The sequence below is a fragment of the Callithrix jacchus genome, chromosome 19, assembly GCF_049354715.1.
Source record: "Callithrix jacchus isolate 240 chromosome 19, calJac240_pri, whole genome shotgun sequence".
Taxonomy (NCBI): Eukaryota; Metazoa; Chordata; class Mammalia; order Primates; family Cebidae; genus Callithrix; species Callithrix jacchus.
Window position 1 is genome coordinate 19,164,584 of NC_133520.1, and position 8,010 is coordinate 19,172,593.

The 8,010-nt window shown below is 44.6% G+C and overlaps 1 pseudogene; it reads left to right on the top strand.

Moving 5' to 3' along the window:
* The first annotated feature begins 5,664 nt into the window (after window positions 1–5,664).
* LOC100393746 (large ribosomal subunit protein uL3 pseudogene) lies at window positions 5,665–6,733 on the top strand (annotated as a pseudogene).
* The last annotated feature ends 1,277 nt before the right edge of the window (window positions 6,734–8,010 follow it).

Consider the following 8,010-nt stretch of genomic DNA (forward strand, 5'->3'; position numbering starts at 1 on the left):
TTCAGTGAACAAAAGACACAGGGCCTTTCTCTGGGTGTTTGTTTTATTTGTTGGCATCCTAAACCTACAAACTGGAAAACATCATTCTCAGTGCCCCTGGGCCTCCAGCGAGCAGAACTATTATAAGGAACTGCCATTTGTCAGCTTTCCTCCATACCCTCGACAGGGCAAGGGCTTTGCCAAAATATGGTCCCTATTTCTGTGGACTGTCTGCGGCTGCAACCTTGGAATTCAACCTCTCCAGCTTATTAACACAACAAATTACTCTCCACGAGAACTGCGGAGTGCATTCGCTTGGAAAAATGGTCTCTTTTTTTATGAAGTGATTTAATTAGGAGCAATTTTCCCATCAGCTCGGTTGTCAGAGCATGGCTGAGGCAGCCATTGAGATGAGCATGGGGCCTGTGCCTTCCTGCTCCCTCCTTTCTGATGCCACCTTTTGGAGAAGGAGGAAAGTGAAACCATTTTAGGAAAACACCATTCAAGCTGGGAAAGGAGACAAGGCCTGAAGGCTGTTTTGTAAGGTCTTCAGAGTCCACCGTTTCAGGATGTGATTTGCCCATTTGTAGCATGATTCTCCCTATGGGGAGTTTTTAAAGACTTGCACATCTTGTGTGTCTCCCTTCTGCTCTTTGCCCTTAGCCATGATCTCCTGCAGGCCTGGTGGCTGAGCAAACAAAATGAATTTCAAAGATTCCTTGCTGGAAGTGTGTAACTCTGAAGATGTTTGGGTGGGAGGGCTGGTGCATGGTTGAATTCAGTTGAGTCTATGGTATCCACGGGCTGCAAGGTTTCTAAAATTGCATTAGAATTCTGATTTTCTTTTTAAATGAGGCAAGGTCTTGCTTTGTCATCCAGGCTGGAGTGCAGTGGCCTGATCACAGCTCACTGCAGCCTTGACTCCCCAGGCTCAAGCAATCCTCTCGCAGTAGCGCCCCTACCCCCGCCCAAGTAGTTGGGACTACAGGTACATGCCACCATGCCCAACTAATTTTTGTGTTTTGGGTGGAGACGGGGTATTGCCATGTTGCCCAGGGTGGTTTGAATTCCTGAGCTCAAGCAATCTGCCCGCCTCCCAAAGTGCTGGGATTATTGGTAGGAGCCACTGTGCCCACAGTGATTTTTTTTTTAAAGCTTAATTTCCATCCTCAACCACTTGATTTTGACTTTTCATTGCATTCCCATCATATTTTCAGCTCTCAGATATACAGTATTTGACATGTCTGGATGCCTGTCATTCTGATCATACATGTGAGCTTTCTACCACACCTCCCAGATTTGGGTAATAAGCAGGTAAGAGTCCCCGATGCCAATGGAATTGGCAATTTTTCTAGAAAAAGGGGGATAAAGTTGAAGTTTAGGATCAGTGACTAAATGTTTTGCAAAAAGGTATCAGTATTGAGAAGATCAGAGAGCTCAATGAGTCTAGAGCGGAAAGAGTTCATGGAGACAGTGAGTCTTTGAACGCGGTCTGAAAATGCATGACAGATCTGTGGCTCCCTTTATGCACATTTAATCTTTTTTTCCCTAAGAAAACCAAATAGTCACAAATTCTTTCTACTCACAAAAAGTGACAGCAGAAATGTAATCTTTCCAAGGAAAATAGTTTTTCAGTGTTGTATGAAAACCTCATTTGGTGTATGGTTAGGATGGCATACGAGCAGTTCTGTGATCCACAGCAGTGTTTGCAAATGCTAGCTAAGACCTCGTAGTGAGTTTGTGGGGCATGACTAGCACTTTTTAAAAGGAAATAACCAAACAGAAAAGAATAGAATAAAAACCACCAGTTTGATAATTATAGGTGCAATCTTCCACGCACACCATGTACCAGCATAAAAGGTCGTTCTTACCAGTGGTTCATGGGGCTCAAAATGTGGCATCAGAAGATCTAGGTCCTAGTTTTGTTTCTTCCATTAACTAACAATGTGACTTGGGCAAGTACTTAATTTCTCTTCTTTAAGCCTCTCTTTTATCATCTGCACAATGAAGGCTGAGGTAACTATTTAAGCTTCTATTATGCTATGAAATATAAGAAATATAAATACATCCCTGCAAAGCTGTACTTCATCCCAAAGTTAACTCAAATGAGTTGAAGGTGTTTTGAATTACCGTCGTTGCTTCTCCAATGATATCTGCGTGGCTACTCAATACTCAATAGAGATAAGCCCTTTGATCCATGTAGCCAGCTCAAAGGACTTTAAGTTTATTGCAGTCTTTATGGAAAGGATTTTTCAAGTCCTAATGAATTTCAGAAGCAAGTACGTCAAAGACAAAATCATGGAACATTACGTGCTGTGTGGTCTATGCATCTCTACAACCGGCCCCTCATCTCCCTGAAAAAAGGAAATGCAACAAGAAATACAAAGCTTTGTGCAGCTGGGGATCGTACCTTGTGAGAGTGAAAGCACGGCTCTCTCTGATGTTTCTCATTCAAATGGAATGCCACTTGCCGCCTTCCAGAACAAAAAGCTTCCTTCGCATGTTTTGTATCATAACTACACCTTCTTTGCAATTGAACAAAGGTCTGACTTTTATCACAGATGGCCACTCTTTAGGCATCAAATGTAATCTGTCACAGACTTGCTCTGTGGACCAGTCCTAGTCTGAGTCAAGTCTTCCCTGCAAAGTCACAACCCTCAATTTTCACAGGAATGCATTTCAGAGGGCCCACCACTTTTCTCCATATCCTACACATATTATGTTGAAATGTCCTTGAATTTGGTCTCCTCTAGCATCTGAAATTTGGATGTAATAGAACTTAAGTCTTAATAATGGATAATAGCATGATTATAGCAATTACTGTAATGCTTTGTAATTATGCATTTATGTATATGTCTCTTTCATTACATTGTGAACACTTTGAGGTCTAGGATTTAGTCATGTATATCGTTAAATTCCTCAGCAAGAGCATCTCCTGACTATTCTAGCCTCTAAATAAATTATGTTGAGGTTCAATTTATCACTGAAGGAGAGAAGAAAAGACGTTTAAAACAATAAAAAAAACAGTTGGAGTTATATGGAGGATCTTACATTTAAATGAATTGTATGTGTAGTATCGAAAAAGATCCAATTCTCACCTAAACAGAATATTGTTATTTAAAAGAATGCTGAAGATTATCTACACCCAGGGTTGGCAAACTATGGCCTGTGGGGCAAACCCAGCCCACTGCCTGCTTGCCTGTTTTTGTAAATAAAGTTTTATTGGAACACAGTCACACATTGCCTATAGCTGCTGTTGTATGACAACTGCAGGATTGAGTAGTTGTGACAGAAACGGTATTGCCCATAGAGCCTGTTTACTAGCTGGCCTTTTACTCAGAAAGTTTGCCGACCCCCAGTCTAGAGTACCACTATCATTTGACATAAAAGGAAATTGAGGCCAGGGAGAGGAAACGATTTTCTCAGGCTCATTAACAGCACAGCTGCGATAATACTCTAGGTTTCACCTTTCACTTTCTCTTTTTGGATATTCCTGTTTCTTCTCTGGAATAGCAAACTCTCACATTGAAGATGTGATTCAGGCGGAGCTAGGAAACTGTCCTCATGTTTTTCTGCTTAGCTAAGAAAATATATGGGAACTTCCTCTCAGAGCTGGTGGGTGATGTTCTTTTATTCAATCTATGTCCATTTTAAAGAGTGACAGTGTCTCAGCTTGAACCTCAACTTTATTTACCTTGGATTCAGACATCCCTAAGCATGTTTGAAGAATCGTGGCTTGGGTTCCCCTAAGAGACCTTTCTCGTGAGTCTCCCAGGGGAGTTCACCTGAAGGAGCAAAGGGCAGAGTTGCACAAATCTGGGTCCATGTAGGAGGAGCAGAGAAACTCAGATGGTGCTAAGGGCACCTGCCTGAGTCCTAGGCAGAAAGAGCTGCCATAAGCAGAGAACTGAGTTGTTCCATAGAGCCTGGCAGGGGCATGGAGGGCATCAGACAGCACAGGGCACTTGTGACCCTGGTACCAGTGGCTTTGACATCATAAGTGGTATGTGCACAGGAGCATGTGATCTCTGTAATGGAACTCTGCACAGCAATTCAGGGCAGAACTAGAGACAAATGATGGTATCAGTGATATGTACCAGAGGACTGTGCTATGTGCCCGTGTGGAGTGCTCCTTGGGGTGCCCTAGAACCAGCAGTAACAAAAAGGCCGGGCTGGAGGGTTCATAGCAGCAAATGGGGCTGAACCAGATAAATGCTCTCTTTTTTTTTTTTGAGACAGAGTTTTGTTCTGTCGCCAGGCACCAGGCTGTAGTACAGTGGCGCAATCTTGGCTTACTGCAATCTCTGCCTCCTGGGTTCAAGCAATTCTCCTGTCTCAGCCTCCCTAGTAGCTGGGACTACAGGTGCAGGCCACCACACCCAGTTAATTTTTGTATTTTTTAGTAGAGATGGGGTTTCACCATGTGGGCCAGGATGGTCTCGATCTCTTGACCTCGTGATCAGCCCACCTCGGCCTCCCAAAGTGCTGGGATTACAGGTGTGAGCCACTGCACCTGGCCAATGCTCTCTCTCTCTTTTTTTTTTTTTTTTTAAATCCTGGGTTAGTATATCAGGTGACAGTAACTGTTATAAGTGTTAATCCTCTCATTTGCCTCTGCCAGTTTTAGAGTGTCATAGAGGTGAATTTGAGTTCTTCCCAAGCCGTATCCCATGAGGTGGACAGTAAAGCCTCCAAAACTCCACTGCTGAGTTTATTAATCCTGGTTCAATAGGGCAGGGAGATCCTCCAAGTCATTCAGCAAGCAATTCCTTCACTGTCAGATACCGCTTGTCTATAAATACAGCCCATGGAGTTGATGCTATTGGCACAGCCAACCTAAACTTGAGTGAGATCCAGAGAAATGGCTTCTGGCCTGTGAAGGAAAAAGCAAAAGAAAACAAACACTTGTTTAACAACGATTTAATTCCCTTCCTCATAGGAAAGACTGGCTTAAAAATCTAGGACTTAAACTGGTAGACAAGGAGAGGGAAGTCTGTTCACCCCAGGTAGGTGGTTATTTCTACTTTCCACCTAAAGAATGTGGATGGAAATCTCAGGGGAGGAAAAGGAGGCAGGGTTTGCCGGTTGGATTAGCTCACTCTAAAAACCATTTTCTGGGTTTATGGGTGATCATGCACTGTGGCTTTATTTATCGGCAAGTGGTATCTTACCAAGAGTGATGACTGCTAGATGCACCGTGTCCCCGGACCGCTAGGCACACTGCGTCCCTGGACCGCTAGGCGCACCGCGTACCCTGCCTACTTTTCTTTCCCTGACATTTCCATCCAAACTCGCAGAAGCCAGCGACAGGATTAATACTTGTAACTGCTACTGTCACCTGCTTTTCCAGCCCAGGATTTTTTGAGAGAGAGAGTGAGAGAGCACATTTCTCTGGTTCCAATTACTCATGATTAGGGGCCAGACTCTGTAAAACCAGATGTTAACTTGAGAAGATTGCTACATTGTAAATGACTCTTGTTCAGTAGAAAGGCAAATGAATTCTGTCAAATAGAAAACATAACCCCCCTCTATGGGCAGGATTTGACAGTGTGCTGTCTCACAGAAAGTTCTCCACTCCCAGACGTAGGTCTTCCTGCCTCAGAAGTGTAGCAGCAGCCATCGTGGGAAGGTGAAGAGCCTGCTTAGAATGACCCTTCCAAGCCGGTCCACCTCGCAGCCTTCCTGGGATACAAGGCTGGCATGACCCACATTGTACGGGAAGTCCACAGGCCAGGATCCAAGGTGAACAAAAAGGAGGTGGTAGAGGCTGTGACCACTGTGGAGATGCCACCCATGGTGGTTGTGGGTATTGTGGGCTACATGGAAACCCTTCAAGGCCTCTGGACTTTCAAGACTGTCTTTGCTGAGCACATGAGAGACGAGTGCAAGAGGCGTTTCTATAAGAACTGACATAAATCTAAGAAGAAGGCCTTCATCAAGCACTGCAAGAAATGGCAGGATGAGGATGGCAAGAAGCAGCTGGAGAAGGACTTCAACAGCATGAAGAAGTAAGGCCCAGTCATCTGCGTCATTGCCCACACCCAGATGCATCTGCTTCCTCTGTGCCAGAAGAAGGCCCACCTGATGGAGATCCAGGTGAATGGAGGCACTGTGTCTGAGAAGCTGGACTGGGCCCTCAAGAGGCTGGAGCAGCAGGTATCTGTGAACCAAGTGTTTGGGCAGGATGAGATGATAGACGTCATTGGGGTGACCAAGGGCAAAGGCTACAAAGGGGTCACTGGTCATTGGCATATCAAAAAGCTGCTCTGCAAGACCCACCAAGGCCTGCACTAGGTGGCCTGTGTTGGGGCATGGCATCCCACCCGTGTGGCCTTCTGTGTGGCACATGCTGGGCAGAAAGGCTACCATCACCACACTGAGATCAACAAGAAGATCTATAAGATCAGCCAGGACTACATTATCAAGGACTCAAACTGATCAAGAACAGTGCCCCACTGACTATGACCTGTCTGACAAGAGCATCAACCCTCTGGGTGGCTTTGTTCCCTATGGTGAAGTGACCAATGACTTTGTCATGTTGAAAGGCTGTGTGATGGGAACCAAGAAGCAAGTCCTCAGCCTCTGCAAGTCCTTGCTGGTGCAGACCAAACAGTGGGCTCTGGAGAATATTGATCTTAAGTTCATTGACGCCACCTCCAAGTTTGGCCATGGCCAGTTCCAGACCATGGAGGAGAAGAAAGCATTCACAGGACCACTCAAGAAAGACCGAATCACAAAGGAAGCAGGAGCTTAATGCCAGGAACAGATTTTGCAGGTGGGGTCTCCACAAAAGTTATTCTCCACTGAAAAATAGAAAAGAAAAGAAAACATAACCTCAAAGGGTCTGATCTTATTGCTGTGTGGGACATTAAGTAGTTTTGCCCAGCTTTGCAAACCCACTTCTTCATCCTTACTTTCAATGATCATAGAAAACAGCCTCCTGTCCTTCGACTTGGGTTTGTCTTCCTGCTGGTTCCGTCGCTAACCAGTTAGATCAATCTTCAACTAGATCTGTATGCGCATCACGCTTTTAACATTGAATAGCAACCCCCTTCTCCAAACTTCTCCGTGGGCTTCTCTGTTTATAATTATCCATCTTATTCTCTATGCATCACAATGAATTGGACTCATCTGGCTGTCATTTCTTAGCTGGCAGATTAAACAAAGTCTCTTTGTTTTATTATTTTTTAAAAAAGAAAGTTCCTTTCATGTCTACTTTAAGCCTATTCACTTCAACAGTTGCTTAGTGACCTTTTGGGCCAAGCATTGTGCTGGTTACGCCATAAATCATAGAAGAAAGGTCACAGCTCCTGTCCCTAAGTATCTAACAGACCAAGTGGAGAGATGCATCATGTGCATTTTTAATAATAGTCATCTGTTTTGAGACATTGCCATGGCATGTGCAGACCTGTTAGCTACCTCGAGCTCTAAGGCTAATCTGATTTTATTCCGGGAAATAGAAAAAAAAGTAGCAAGAAGGATGACTGTAGCTGTAACGAGTTTCAGCCTCTGTTGGCTCCCACCCAAACTAATCGGCCTGGGAGATTGATTTCCCCTCCAGCCAGCATCTTGTTCAGCATTTCTGCTCATCATGCTTCTGGCATGGCTTCCTCAGAGGACTGTCCATCATTCCTAAACGATCTCTGGTTCTCTTGATAAATCAGCAGACAGATGCTGCTGATGCAGAATGGAAATTCGAAAATATACCTGATTTGCAGACTCACTCCCTCCTTCTTGTTACCCTAGCTTTTCTCACCAGAGACACCATCAGGCAGTCTGGCAGTGAATTGGGAGGAGTGTGTGTGTGTGTGTGTGTGTGTGTGTGTGGTGTGATGTGTTGAGGGTAGGAGTAGGAGTAAAATGGAGAAGATTCCTGGGATGAGTTTGAGGGGAGAAAGCTTTGAAGTAGGGATTCTCTAACCTCTCTGAATTCTTATAGGCCCCCCCCCTTTTTTTTTTTTTGAGACTGAGTCTTGCTCTGTCACCCAGGCTGGATTGCAGTGGCACCATCTGGGCTCACTGCAACCTCCA